The 14947-nt window shown below is 35.9% G+C and overlaps 1 protein-coding gene across 3 annotated transcripts in view; it reads left to right on the top strand.

Moving 5' to 3' along the window:
* The first annotated feature begins 2453 nt into the window (after window positions 1–2453).
* The window catches only part of GPR174 (G protein-coupled receptor 174), a 30479-nt gene continuing 17985 nt past the window's right edge, over window positions 2454–14947 (top strand). For all 3 annotated transcript variants that reach the window (XR_010379464.1, XM_031446112.2, XM_064483012.1), the window contains exons 1-2: window positions 2454–2816; window positions 14473–14569. The gene's annotated coding sequence lies outside the window, so the exon portion shown is untranslated. The remainder of the gene's footprint in view (window positions 2817–14472; window positions 14570–14947) is intronic.

Raw genomic sequence — 14947 nt, 5'->3', positions numbered from 1 at the left:
CCTTTTATATATAAAGGCAGAGCCATAGAACTTAGTTTTCTTACTCTATTTGATATTTGATCTTTCTTCTGTAAGTAAATAAGACTAAGCCTTGCCACAGATGACTTAACTGCAAATAAATCAACCATTTCATAGATGCTATCAGACACTGGCCAGATAGAAATGACATTAGTGAGGACATTGTCTTAAAAGTCAAGAAACCCTGGTTTTGCTTCCACCTTTATTATTAATTCACTATGAGACATGAACTGTGTTCCTTCTCTCTTATCTTCTTCATCTTTAAAATGAGAGATTAAACTAAATCATCACTCATATCCCCTTCAGCTCTGATATACTATTATTATTTGACCAGTTTGAAGTGAAACTTAGCAATGTTCCTATAGGGGTATTCCTTTGATTCTAATCAGCCTAAAGTTCCTTGACCTAAATAGGAAAAAGTGTGGTCTAGCTCAGGAAATTTCACCACTGGATGTTTTATTTCAAAATACATGAAGCTCAAGGAGACTGATATACCTACACCCAAAGCTTCTTTGGTGGAAGCAGACAGGAGGGAAATGAGGATACTAAAAGCTCAGCTTTCACAAAGCAGCAAAATTTATAGGTTTTCAGAAATCCAAATATCTTTCTGTTTGTTACTTACTGAAATCCTGCCATTCTTAATAGGCCCAACCCAAATTCTCCTTCTGGAATACTTGCCTGACTTCCATCCTGAAATTCCATTCCTTACCCAGTCTTCCAGGATCCCTGACTTCTGCTATGAAGTCTTACAATACTAAATATGACATTCTTAGGCCCTTATCACACTTATATTGCCTCATATTTCAGGCAATTGCATAATGCCTTATCTGATTAACTAGATTCTATAAAGCTACTGGGAGGTGGCACCCTTCTCTTTACTATCAGTCCTTCTCCCACACTTTTCCCTCATTCTCCCCTCTTCAGCTGTACTTGATCCACTGGTCTTCATTTAGCAGTTAATTCATAAGTGTTTACTGAATGGAGTGTGAGGGCATAGAGCATCATGATAACTTCTAGACAAGCCAAAAGCAAGTAGGAAAATTTTCTTTAAATAAACAAAACATTACCCTCCTTATTATGCCAGACCTTGGATTACAGAATAAAAAGAGAAAGCAAAGGTAATATATTTTGGCATGACAATGCAAATTTAGATGAATTTACTCTTTTTCCCCTTATATTTTCCTCAGCTTGTTCTTATCATAGCCATCCTAGTACAAAATCATTAAAGATTGCTTTTGGCAGTTCAGTTGTCCCATCCTGGGATCTCATCAGTTTTCCTTTATGACCTGCTCCCACCATCTACTCCCATCTTTCCAGTTCTAATGAACTCATTCACCCCAAGATTTTCAAGCAAATATGTTTCTAGGAGAGCATTAGGATTTGAAAACTAAGACTTCAGAAAGAAAGGAATGCTTACCTCCAAAGAACTGGTGTTTCAGGCATTAGTGAAGGAAGCATTTTGAAGCAGAGAGCTCCCTATAATACAGGTGCTCCCTATAATATATCACACAGGTATGTCCTGGTGTGAAGCTGGACCTGTACTAATATACTTACTTGTCCCATGGCCTATGTGAAAATTTCCCTCACTCTGATCTAAATATACTACTCAAGTCTTGGGGATTGCCTTTAGTTTCCTCATATCTATCTTCCAGTGGTGCTGATGGTAGCAGTGGTGGTGGGCTCTTAGGTGCCTAATACAGTGTGTGTGCTGTGCTCTGGGACTCCAAGACTTCTTGGAACATCATTTTCAAGAGTTTGTGGCTATAAGTCTGGACTACAAGAAACCAGTCTCTTTTCACCCAGTCCTCCCTAAACACTGAAAGAAAATAGGTGCTTACCTGCACGTCCTAGTGACAAGGACTCTGAGAGGAATGGAGAATAGGTGGACAGGAAGTGGTGAGTTAAGTATCTCTAAATTCCTCTTAAGGAGTATGGTATTTATTTCAATGTCAGGAGTTTGGAGGTTTAAACATACACAAATATGCTGGACAAAGGTCATCACCACCTTGACCTCTCCTATTGAAATCTAACTAAGGGGCATCCTTAGATAGGGTGTGTCCACTTTGGTACTTGAACACAACAACTGAGGGTCTGTGAGAAAGAATAATAGTGAAGACTGCAATGGTCCACTATCTATGGATGGAGCCAGAGGGTACCTAGCTTCAGCAAAGGACTCCATGAAAAAATAGACTGTGTATTATCACAAACTTAAAGCTGAGTACAACCACAGGACTGGAAGGCAATGCACCGTGGTCCTATAAATAGAAACGAGAATTTCTTTAAGTGTGGAGCTTTGCAGGCTGTGTATACAGCCCATAGCGGTAGCCTTGCATCATTAATCAGAGGAAGAGAGACAGAGAGAGAGAGAGCGAGAGCGAGAGAGAGAGAGAGAGCGAGAGAGCGCTAGCTCAAGCTTCCCCTGGAAAACGGAAATGTTCAGTGTTCACAAAGTGGGTTACATATTTCACTCTGACATTTCACTACCATATTTTCCAACATGGTAGTGGTTATGTAATGCTGAGAATTTTATCTTTCTTTTTCCTTTTGTATTCTTCATTTTTCTTTTAACTTTCTTTAATTTTATTTTCTTTTTACTCTTTCCTCCCTCCTTCTTTCCCTCTGTTCTTTCTTTACTTTTTTTTTTTTTTTTGGAGGGGGAGATAGTGAAGGGAGATTCGATTGGTTGTTCTCAGAACAGGGAGCCAGAATTAATGCACAGATCAGTAGCGTCCTTGTTGGAGTGGCTGTCACATAAATTCTTGGAAGATCTCTGGAGAAAACAGAAAGAAATTGAAACGGTAAGGTCCAGTTTCTTTTTTTAATGCATATTGGCTATTATCTATGCCTTTCACCCTTGAAATCTTAAATTGACCTATTCATACCAGGTTCTGAGTAACCTGTCAGATCTAAGGATGGTATGGATATAATAAACCTGGACCATCCTTGTATGTCATTTCCTTGGTATTTGCACAAACATAATTATACGGTTGGCTGCCTAAAGTGGGTGGGGGGAGGCAACTTTGAACTTGGAGAAATGTAAGTTTGACACGGAGATGTTTTTCATAATGTGTTTCAACTTATATTGAATAAAATAGCCTTATAACCATTTGTAATTTAACCAACTCTGTATTAAATAGAGTTACTTAACATGAAAGTGCAGGATGGTTTTTATCTACCCTTTGCTACAACTCTTTGGAGATAATATTTTTAACTGCCAAAAGATTAAAATGATTACATTTGTGTTATTTTCAAAATGAGCTATGTTTTAAAAAGTAAGAGAGCTATAATGTCTCAGGACCCTTACCAACATGAATGTGTGTTCCTATTAGTATAAGTCACATATTTTCACTTTAAAAGGGTATTATAATTAATGTTAGCTGTGGAGAATCTGCTTTCAAAGAAAGCACTCCAGAAAGGAAAAAAAAAAAGCATGTTTTTAACATGAGAGAGGGGAAATAAGAAAGACAACAGGCACAGTTGATCATAGATAAGCTGCATCTATTACAATAATCAGTACATTTAAAAAATCAACAATGGATAAAATAATTTTAAATTAAATTTACATTTTTAGATACTCATAATTAACAACTTATTTTGATAAACTGTAAGTGAAATTGTTTTCTGACTTACATGTTGTTTTTCTTTTGTGCTCAAAGAGAAAATACTACGGAAATTACCTTCTAACATTAGAAGGCTAATGTTAGACGAGGCTATCAATAGCATGTAACTGTTAGAAACTCCACTCAGAGATTAAAAGAAAGGAAATGATGGATTTCCATGGTGCAACATGACCCAAGATTAAATCTCAAATGACTTTCCTGCTCCCTTGTCTGCTGTCAATATTGGTGTACATGGACTTCATATTCTGCTGCTGTAATCTTTCCAGGGAAGAAAAAAGTTATAATTTTATTCAACTAGAAGAGCTACATTTGTCAGAGAGATTTGGGTCATTTAGTAAAGAGTATATTTTTCTGAATGCTTTAGCTGCTGTAAATCTCATGTATGGTGGCAAAAGCACCAATCTTATAGATGGGATTCAAGTTTTTCAGCCGAGGCAAAGATTCCACCAGCCACACTAGCAAATGTTTGGAATACATAAGTGCTATCCTCCAAGAAGTTTGTGCTAGAGGGTGATTTTTTTAATTAAAAACATGTTCTTTGCACTTGTGAAAACATGTACTATTCTATTTCGGCATATGTTGCAGTAGTATTTCCGTGAAACAGGAACCATCCATTGTATCTATTATATGGGGGCTGGCATAATACTGTACAGAATATTGTAAGGGTGAATAAACACAAGTGGGACATTAACTCTTCCAAAAAGCTCATTGAATTTACACCTAGGGACCCTTAGGAATGAATGAAATCAATTACCCACTTTTGCACTAATTAACTGAAATGAAAAGAAGAAAGGAGCATGCTTTCTGTCTTCCTCTCATAGATACTTTTGGCATCAGTCAGATGCTCAGAACCAAAAGGGGAATTTAACTCCTTCTACTGACTCTTACTTAATCCTGAGAGGTGGGACCACAGATAGTACTGTTTTCCTTGTCCATTAAAGTTAACTCCTCAAAGCCTTCCTCTTGCGCCATAGGTCCCAAAAATCAGTCACCAGAACTCTAGTCAGAAAATAAGAAATTATCAGAAACAAATTCAAATCCTGTCATTCACAGGAGCAATGGCAAACGTCTGAGACTCTTTTATGCTTTGGGAAGTGATATAGATTGGCAGTTTGCATTTTACAATTGGAAAAACTGAGGCTCATAGAGTTGAAGTGAAAAGGTTAAATACCTCTGTGAGTTTGTGACAGAGAAAAGACTAGAATCCAGGCTTCTTGACACTTTGTCCAGTGCTTAACTTCACTTTTCTTCATTTCCTAAGAAGGCTTGAGGATTAAGAGGCACATGCATTATTCATTAAGAAATGTTAAAAGATGCCATTTTGAAATCACTTGAGAACCTCTCAGTACCGAGGGCACAATTCAGGCTTCTCCCAAGGGTCCTGATAATGTAGCAAACCTTGATTTGCTGTGCTTTACAATGGTTTCCTTTCAAGAATAGGAGAGAATTATTCCTACTGTGCCTACAGAAAAAAATCCCCAAATATAAATTGGTGTACGCTAAGTGCCATAATACAATACAATAACAGAGACCTGGCTGTGGACTGGATGCTTATTTGCTATATATCTAAAAGTGGCAAAAGTCTGGCCACACTATAAGATAAGAGAGAGTATTCAGAAAGTCCTGAGGTGTCGGGGATTCCAGATTTAAGAAGTGGGTCAAAATTACAGGGTATCTGCCTGACAAAAAACAGTATGTATATGGGGCTTAGGATAAAGCGTGAGGATGCTAAATACTATGATTATTGGCGGTGTATGAATCCTAAAGAGGTTACAGTAGTAAATGGCGTGACTATCACTAATGTTTATCATATAAGAGAGTGATATCTTAGATTTGAAAATTAAAGTGGGCTCTCTTGGTATAGTCATTGGAAGACAATTCAGAAAGGAGAGTGTACTTAACAGGCATCACTTTCATGTGCAGGAATGGCTGCATTAGCATCAACCAGGAATCAAGATGCAAATAGAGTTCTTGAGAAATAATCAGAAGTGCAGGATATTAACTAAATTCAAGTCTGTATAAACTCTGGAGATTTGGGTATGGGCCAAGAAGTTCACTAACACTGATTACCTAGTAAGGAAACCAAAGTTTAAACTGTTGGCCATGATCAGTATGTGGGTCACATAGAAACTTGACTTATATCCAGAGCATGAGCCAAGGCTACGCATTCAGTCTCAGTTGTATCTCAGACAGCATAATTACTAAAATTCTATCAGAGGTACTCAAAGATATGAAGTTATGTTTATACATGCCTCTCACATTGGAAAGTTAAAAGATTATTCAAATAATTCAGTTAATGTAGATAAAGAAAGAGTATAACCAAGATCTAATAAACAAACTTTTCTTTAGTACACACAATGTTGTTCTCTTACTGTTTGTCCAATTTAATCTGGTTAGTTTAAATTTGTAAGTGTAGAAATAATTTAGAAATTTACTTTTTTTTCTTGTTTTTTAATTTTGTGTGGATGGTTGGGACCTGCAGAGGGGATTTTTAAATCTATATTTTCCTGCCCCTCATTGATTTTTACAACAAAATATTTTACTAATTTAATATTCTAAAGATATATTTATTTGGTATTTTCTTCCCACACACTCTCATAATAATAATAGCATCCTGCTTATACATTCTGGAGCCCAGTTTTGTACAGGATCTGTTGTTGTTGTTGTTGTTGTTGTTGTTGTTGTTGTTGTTGTTGTTGTTATAGTTTAATCTTTTTTCTCCCTCATTCTATTATTTTTAACTCTGAAGGTACAAACAAATTTCTCTTTTTTCTAAGGATGCTAGACTTAAAACTAGGTGATACTGATTTTTAATATTTATTAAACTAAGACAGTGAAATAAAGGAAAATTCAGTCACTTGACTTAGCATTAATCTAAGAAAGAGCCATTGATGATAGAAATACTTGGTTTTGTTATCAAAAATCAGGCACAGTCCATAACAAGGTATCTGATACAATGATGCTTTTCCCGCTGAAAGTCTATGACCTCCAAAAGCTTATCAGGACTAAAAAAATGATTTGTGTTAATTTCACATCAGTGGATATAATAAATTCACCCCAGTGATGACCTTCCTAGCTGAAACACTGTAGAATATGACAGACTATGAAATGGCCAGGCTAGATAACCAATCCAAATTAATTAGAGAAAATAGGTTTAGGTCCTGAGTTATCCAGAATAGGTATCATCCATTGGATTTTGGGCTATCCAGCTTTGCTCAGCCACTATCTGAAAGGTCCTTTTGGTCACAGAAGATACAGTAAACTTTCCTCAATTTTGGACCACGAAATTTGATTAAGCAAAGCACTGTGAAGACATTTTGCAATCTGCACAGACAACAGTGCTGTTTCTCAAAATTCACACAGTATGACCTGTATCATATTTAACACAGAATTACTTGTTAATAACCATATTGATTCTAAGTTACAGTTGTAATAATTGAACATTGAGAAATGTCATCTGTGTGTCTGTTTGAGTCTTTCCTAGGGGAACAATCACTCAGGAAATTTAAAGCTGCCTGGCCTCTAGGAATCAGTAAATTTGAAAATCCCTGTGACATCATTCTATAGGGAAGAAATATTAAGGTTGATTACCCTGGGTTATAAGTTGCTCCCTCACTGGGACTTGGCCCAAACATATATAGCCAGAATAAAAACCTACGCTAAACCAGTATCTGGAGAATATGGGCATGATGGTTAATCATGTTGGCTCATACTCAAAAACCATGGGATCTCCAATATGCAGGATGCTTTAATACACTGGGTAGAGATACAGTCTTTTCTCCAGCCTTTTCATTTAGTGACACATTTGAGAACTTGTTGGAAACATTGTGGACACTATAAAATGAAAACTGATGGTGAACCACCCTAATAAATTCCCTTCTAAAGACTTGATGATGTTGCTTTGGAAATTTTAAGTCTAATCCAGTATGTGTTCATGCATTAGCTTCCTTGTCATATTGGGCCAAAGAATGGGAAATACTTCTAAGTAGTGATGATCAGTTCTTCTATTTTCCCATAAACATTTAGCACATTTATTAAAAAAGGATGGATTTGATTTTCATGTCTAAAAGTATGTTTTCAAAGTAAAGTTTTAATTTCACATAGCCCTTTGGTGGACATGAATTATTTGTAGGTTTGAAAAAATCATTTTGGCATGTAAATTAGCTTTTATTTTTTCACTCTCACTCTTAAGCATGTTGACTTCATTTTCTTTACAGAGAATTCTGAGCCGTTGGCCTTGCTGTATTCTCACAATTCTGAGAGAGCAGACTAGTTTTTAGAGGAAGGGGAAAATAATCAGAATTCTCCAATGTGATTTATGGGTGTAGGTGTATATTTAGTGATCCCAAATCCTCCTCAAAGGCCCTTCAAAGCAGGACTGAATTCCTCACCATGAACTAAGGGTAAACATCAGATTCAGGCCATTCTGGAGCTGTTTTCTCCCCAAAGAACTGATATCCTATTCAAAATCAAGTATCTTTCTAGTAATGACTTCTGAAAAAGCTATTAAATATGTAAGAAGCTACCTAGAGTCTAGGGTTTACCAGGTTTTTGAAGCCTATCTGCTATTAGCTCTAACTTTGGTTTTGGGTTCTCTACTATCAAAAATAATAATGATTAATTATTGTGCATTTATGATGTAGTCAGCATTTGGCAAAATCTCATATCTTGACATTAACTCTATTATTTCCCTCATTTTATAGATAAAAAAAACAATGTTAAAGAAATTAAATAAGTTACCCAAAGTTGTTCAACTGTCTTGGTTGAGTTTCAAACCCAATTCTGTTAGTTGCCAAGGCTATTTTCATTATGCTATGTTGTCTCTATAATAAAGTCACATTTCACTATTTTGTCTCTTTCTATTTGAGAATCAAGAGATTTTATAATAGGAGTCAAGATGTACCAATTTCAAAATAGATGGTTCCTTTATTAGATTTGGGTCGGTGAAATAGTAAATGAGGGGTAAAACACATAAAATAGTGAAGAGAAATGGATAAAAATGGGGATCATAGAAAGTATAGATGAATTACTTTAATTCTCTTTAACCAGTCTTTATGGTATAATTACTACTTCTCTTTAACCAATCTTTTTTTTTTTTTCTGGAAAAGTTGTACCATTTTATTTAGACATAAAATTATAATATGAAAATCCCCATTTCCCCACAACCTCACAATTTTTAACCTTTGATAATCTGATATGCAAATGTAATGATTTTTGTGTTTTTATAGTACATATATGTAATTGTATTTGAGCATCTTTTCATTAATTTTGAAGCAATTGTATAATTTTGTGAATTTGTATTTTCCAAAATTAGTGTGTGAACACTTTATAAATTCAGGAACATATAGCAAATATTTTCTAGTTTGGAGTTTATTTTTTTTTTAATTTGGACATAGTTTTAAGTTTTTATGTGCTCAATTCTGTCAGTCTTTCCCTCTGTGGCTGGTGGCCTTGATTTATTTGTTAAGAAGATATCTTCCCTACCCAAAAACTATAGAAATATATGCTTACATCTTTTCTAGTACTTCTACATTTTATTTCATCTTTAATCCATCTAAAATAAATTTTAATCTGGCATGAAACAGAAATCTATTTAACCAATCTTTATGGTATGATTACTACTTTTCCAATATAATATGGGTACTAATAGAAATCATATAAGATAAAGCCCCTTTCCTTATGGAGCTTATTTACTTGGGGAGGACAAAGTAGCACATATTAAATCTGTCTATACAAAAGAGATTTAGAAGAAGGTATGTGACTTCATGACATATTTTGCCTTAAATGGAAATTTACCATCCCTACTCATATTTAAACTGATATGATGCAAAAGGGAAATCATATTAGAGCTTTTACAATATTCACTTTTTAAAATCCCTAACCTAATCTATGCTAAGTTTAGAGCAAAAATTCTGAATTCCAGATATAAGACCATATCAGAGAATAGAACAGAATATATGGTTTTAAATGCAAGTTAAAATAAAAACAAAGAAAGGGCACAAACAAAATTGTATATAGATACTCTCCCAAACAGGCCTGGGGAAATAAACTTATTTTTATGTATACTTGTTTGCTGACCTAGTTCACTCTCTGTTGGCTATATGGCATCAGAATTGAAGGGGAAAACATGAGATCATTCATATATAAAATTGATGCTACACACCATCAGCAAAGAAAGTAGAGCTGTATTTATATTTGTGGGTCATATTTTTCCCTTACAACCAAGGCCTTGGTGCTACAGGATGCCTGTTCCAATCTATGGCTATATTACAGAAATAATTAACTGGAATCTAACTCACATGCTTAAATTTAGGACCTTAATGTCGTAGACATCTGACCCATCTAATTACAGAACTCTGGGTGAAAAACTAACCAAACAAACAAACCAAACAAAGAAACACAGGAACAAGATTTTAAGATAGTCTCTCTCCTGATATTGTTGGTTATTCCCCCGTGTCTTCCTGCTCTCTGCAACCCACATACCCCCTCGCCCATGTCTATGTTTCCTTATCCAAGAAGAAATAAAGGAAATGACTTGGGACATCTGTCTCTGATTTAGAACAGTTTCAGCAGGCACCAATTACAGCCTTGAGCTTCAAGTTGTGATCCTTTCAGATTGGCTTGGGGTATAAACCTGAACAAGGCAGTGAGCTTTCTCATTTTTCAGTTTCTCTACCTGTGAAAAAGGTTTGATTGAGGGCACCTCTTTCTTAGAGTTATGGATCATCATGCTAATGCCTAATAGGTACTTTGCATTCCTTTGGTCAGAGTTCTTCTGTACAATTTTCAAAGTGTCATGTGCAACTGGATTGAAACCACACTGGGAAAATTAAGTTGCACCTGTCTTTCGCCTGACAAAATTCCTTCAGCACATGAGAGTATTATGTTTGGTCAAGCTTGCAGCTTGAAATGCTTATGAGGAGAATAATAGTTAAAAGGCTTGACCCAGAGTAAATGAGAAAAAGTATGAGTTTTAAAAATTAGTGAAAACACTGCTTTTAGAAGTGTCTTATGGAATGGCCTACCCACATTAAAAACTGTTGTGGGTTTGTACCTAAATATATGGCAGCTTTCTACAGAGCTTAGCATTTGAATTGCTCGATATAGCAATTGGTTTTACTCATTTCTCTCTTGTTTTGTCTATTGTGTCACTGCTAGCAGTATACAAGGTTTCAATGAGATAGGCCATGTCTCTGACATCTAGCATGGTGACTTCATTTACAATATGGTATTTATTGCTCATCTCATCAAGTCACTCCTTTGTCCTAGATTGATGATTTAGCAAATTGTAGCAGCAGGAAAGGGCCAAAGAGGAAAAATATCATTTATCTCATTTTGGTCAATTTTTTCCAGTCTTGTATGCCAGCAGAAATCAATGCCTGAGTGTATGTGTTTTCTGTGTGTGTGTGCGTGTGTGTGTGTGTGTGTGTGTATGTGTTTGGGGTGTAGGTAGGGAGAGAGATGTGGAAGAGGCAGGAATAGACGTTGATTTTTTGGCACATAGTTAAGGACACTGGTTTCCAAGCTGTTACAGAAAGGAAAATGAGGGACAATTGTTTCTGGTGATTTTTACACTCATGTTGATTTAAAAAATTGACAGCCTCAATAACAAAACTTTCATGCAAATGGTCAGACTATATGAGGGGAAGAGAAATATTCACACAAGTATTAGAGAATGTGTAGTTGGGAGGAAATATGATGTGGATAAAGGAACACAAGTCTTTTGAATTAAAACTTACGTTCTAGTCTTGGCTCTGCTATTAACTTGCTGTGCAACTCAGGATGAATCTTTTATATTCTCTAGCCCTCAGTTACCTGTTTGTAAAGACTAAAGAATCAATAGAGATTAATGGATTATTAATAGAGATTTTTTTGAGTAACTGTTTCCCAAATTTATCTTTCTATTGAATGCCTTTTTCATGTAAGGGCTATTAATATCCCATAGATCTATACATTTTTAAAATTTTTAATACATTTTTATTGAACTACAGTCAGTTTACAATGTTGTGTCAATTTCTTATGTGCAGTACAATACTTCAGTCACATAGGAAAATACACACATTCATTCTCATATTCTTCTTCACCATAGGTTACAAGATATTGAATATAGTTCCCTGTGCTATATGGTATAAACTTGTTGTTTATCTATTTTATATATATTAGTATCTGCAAATCTCAAACTCCCAATTTATCCCTTCCTACCCACTTCCCCCCTGGTAACCATAAGTTTGTTTTCTATGTCTGTGAGTCTGTTTCTGTTTGGTAAATAAGTTTGTCTGTCTTTGAGATTTAATAAAGATTAATAGTCTAAATTTTATTTTAAATTCTTAATCAGTTCTGCCATCAATTGAAAAATTATAATAAGCCTCGTTGAATCATTATGATGTCATATGTGGGCTTATCAATGAAAAAAGCATGCTACCCCAAGTGCTTAATAAATATTGCTATCTGAACTTGTTGAGTTACTTCATGTGTAGGCTGCTGAGCATGCTTCATTGTATGATATGAGGGGTCAAACCTAATTAAAACCTCTCCCTTTTTCTTCTCCTATGGCACCATGATCTTTGTTGCTTGGATCTGCAATAGTTCCCATGAATTATTTAAAGGTAGTTCTGCTGGGAAAATGTCTGCATGCTTTCTGTGAAGTTCCTGGATAATATCTTCTTGTTCTCTGTCATTAATGCATTAACTTAAATCTACTTGTTTTTTTAAGCTTAAATGTTTTGATGAGGAGCAGTCCATGACAGGAACAAGTCTGTGCCAATCAGGAAAGGCTGCCTAAGACTATGGATCCTGTATTAGAAATGGAGTCCAAGCAGTTAGGGTTGTGCTGTGAGGACTCTCGGCTGGACCTGAGGTGATAAAGTACTGGAAAGGAAGAGTACAGAATTTCTTCATATTTTTTCCCAATTTTTATCTAGAATCAGGCTTATCTGCCAAATCAAAATTTCTACTAGACTTAGAGCATCAGAATCTTAAGGATAATTTAGTCTAACTCCTTCATTTTACAGATGAAAGACTGAGGACCAGAGATGGAAGGAACTTTCCTAAGGTTTTATCACTAACTAGTGATAAGGCCAAAACTAGAAGCCAGGTATCCTATATCTGACCACTGCTCTTTCCCCTACACTCTGCTTTCTCTCAGCTTAAGTGCTCTGTTTTGAGAAATCAAAAAGCCAGCAAGTGAAAAAACCAGCAAGTAAAACAGAATAGTTTTAGGATAGATGACTGTTTAAGAAGAAATTGAAGAAGAGACCCCCCCCAAACCAAAATCTACTTGTTGATATCTTGTCTGACTCCTGTCCATGAAAATAATAAATTAAATGACAAAATTAAAAAAAAGTTGCTGAAAATATTTACCATCTTGATGGAATCTGCTTCTAGCCAGCTAGATTTGTCTGGTGGAGTTTATGATTAATCTGTGACCATGCTCAGTCACCGAATTCTGTCCTTATGGATTATTGCTCTAATTTGTCTTCACATATCTGCCCCACTTAGGTAGTACTTGGATAGTTATAATTCTACCTTCACACATAACAAACTACCAGTAGAAATCATAACTTTGTAACTTCCTCTCTGTGTTTTCTTTCCTAGCCCCCATGACAGATTTCTATGGACTCTAGGACATCTGGGAATGACTTTGGGTTACTCATTCTTTTCTCAGGTCTATTTCTTCCACATTGTTACTCTCTTTTAAAGACAAAGTAATTTAGAAAGAACTTTAGTCTATTTTATCCTCACCACTGATTTTTCTTCATCATATCCTTTTAAAGCATATATTGAGAAGTTCCTGTGTGCCTAGCACCCTATTTACTATGAGTTAGAGGCAAGAAGAAAAGGACAAATAACATGAATTTACCATCTATTGTGTGTCAAGCACAATCTTACTGGCTTTTACTTAGAATACCTTATATAATCTTAACTATACACCCCAGGAGTATTCTCTGCCAACACTTATGATACAATCTGGCTTCTCAAGTAATCCTACTATATTATACCACCTAAGACTATCTGCCTCACTGTTTCTTTACCTCCCTTCTTCTATCAAGTAAAATGTCTCTCTGTATTTATTTCATCTTATTCACTTTTTAGGGTGAAAACTAGCTTATCCGAATGATTACAGTTAATGGGTTAATGTCAAAATCCTCCTTGTAGTATTTTCATTTTAGTAGGATATTCTTAGAGACAAAGTGCTTTAAAGGATTGAAGGTATAGTGGGATATTTCAACCAAAGTGGCAAGCTTGGGCAAGAGATCATTGGGTAAAGTGGAAGAGAAGAGCAAGTGTAGGGTGTGGGTTTTGATGACTCTAAATCACTCCACACAGAAAGCCATCTATAAGTATTGGAAGAGTACCTGTAAGGTAGTTTTGCATAAAGTTAATCTATCTTTTTAACACCAGCTAGGTCTCCCTCCGTGTGTATTCGCTGTGGTCATGAGAACTCAAAAAAATATCCCCAACTGAGAAAAGTCAGTTTCTACACTCCAACTGTGTTGTGAGTTTGACTAAAAACTGGGATTTTTATAGGCTAGCTCATCATAAGGAAGAGCTCCTTATGACAAAGGAGTGAATGGTGAACACTGCCACCAACATCCCTACCTTCTCTCACCCTTTACAAAAGCTGCTAAGTCAAAAAGAGATGTTGGATGGTAGTAAAGGGATTCCCACTCACTCTACAATGCTACCGCTAAGGGCTAAGTGTAACTCTTTCCATGCTCTCCTTTGTCCATGGTAATACATTTTTGGGGTCTCAGCATCCACTTGCTGAAATTTCGCAGCCCTCTGTGAGAATATTCATGCTGCACTTGATCACTGTTCTTTTATGTTCTTTCAGGCATGAATGAATTAAACCAGCCAGATTCCCCGTGGCTCCTTCAGGAGACCTTATCATTCTGATTAAAGAATTTCACCCACACTGGAGAAAACAGCAGGTAATCAAATATTATCTTGATTTCTCTTTTGGCATCATCTCTAAAAGAGTGCTCTTTCACTCTGTGGGCCCTAGACAGGTACTGAGAGCCCTCACTAGTCACCCATCCCACATTTTCTAGTCTATGTGATATATTACCAAGTAATGACCAAGTTCTCAGAGTCGATAAATGTAATCTTACATAATATGAAATGCTGTGGTTTATGGAGTAGTTGGTAGAATGTGATTTTATTAATAGTGCTCCATTGAGTCATATTGGACCCTGAGACAAAAGGAAGAATCACACACACACACACACACACACACACACACACACACACACACACACACACACATATACATACACACAAACACTCAGCACATATTGGCCACCCTAGTC

This window comes from Camelus dromedarius, chromosome X (assembly GCF_036321535.1).
Source record: "Camelus dromedarius isolate mCamDro1 chromosome X, mCamDro1.pat, whole genome shotgun sequence".
In the NCBI taxonomy this organism is placed as follows: domain Eukaryota; kingdom Metazoa; phylum Chordata; class Mammalia; order Artiodactyla; family Camelidae; genus Camelus; species Camelus dromedarius.
The sequence above is the reverse complement of the archived record's forward strand: the minus strand, read 5'-3'. Positions and strand labels throughout refer to the sequence as shown.